Below are 767 nucleotides of genomic sequence, written 5' to 3' on the forward strand. Positions count from 1 at the left end.
CAACAAACACCCTTGATGTTCAGCAGTCAACAAATCAAAAGATGTATTGCATTGGGAAAGTCAGCTATCAAGGACCTCTCCAAAATACTAAGGAGCAATGATATCAGTTTAAAGACTATGGTGCATCTGATTAAATCACTTGTTATGTATCTGAGAGTTTTCAATGAATAAAGATGACAGAAGAAGAACTGATGTTGGAGAAAAGTACTGAATATCCCATGGACTGCCAAAATAACAAGTAGATCCATAAATTTTTAAAATTTGGCATTTTATTTGCACTCTTCAATTTTTCCAGTTATATTTGCATTTTGTAATTCATTACTGTACATTTTATCTCCCTTCCCCCTTCCCAGCCCACTCTGCAATGCACCCCTCTCTTCCTTGTCTCTCCCCTCCCTTATCTGTTTCAATACCATGTACATATAATGTACAATCACATATTCCTTTCAGACAGTTCTTGCCTTAATCTTTTCTAATGCAGTGTTCCTTATTTATTTACTCTTTCCCCATAACTTTCCCAACAACCCCCATGTCTGTCCTGTTTTATAACAGTGGTGTTATGCAGTGTTTGTCCTTTAGTGACTCCCATTTCACTTATCATAATGTCCTCAAGGCTCCCTATGTTGTGTAATGTTTTACTATTTCATTGTTTTTCAATGTTGTGTAGTATTTCATTGTGTGACTGTACCATAACTTTTCTATCCATTTGTTTGTTGATGGACACTTGGGTTTCTTCTATCTCTTTGCTACTGTGAATAATCCAACAA

This window comes from Elephantulus edwardii, unplaced genomic scaffold (assembly GCF_000299155.1).
Source record: "Elephantulus edwardii isolate Elephantulus edwardi_28Jun2011 unplaced genomic scaffold, EleEdw1.0 scaffold00132, whole genome shotgun sequence".
Classification (NCBI taxonomy): Eukaryota; Metazoa; Chordata; class Mammalia; order Macroscelidea; family Macroscelididae; genus Elephantulus; species Elephantulus edwardii.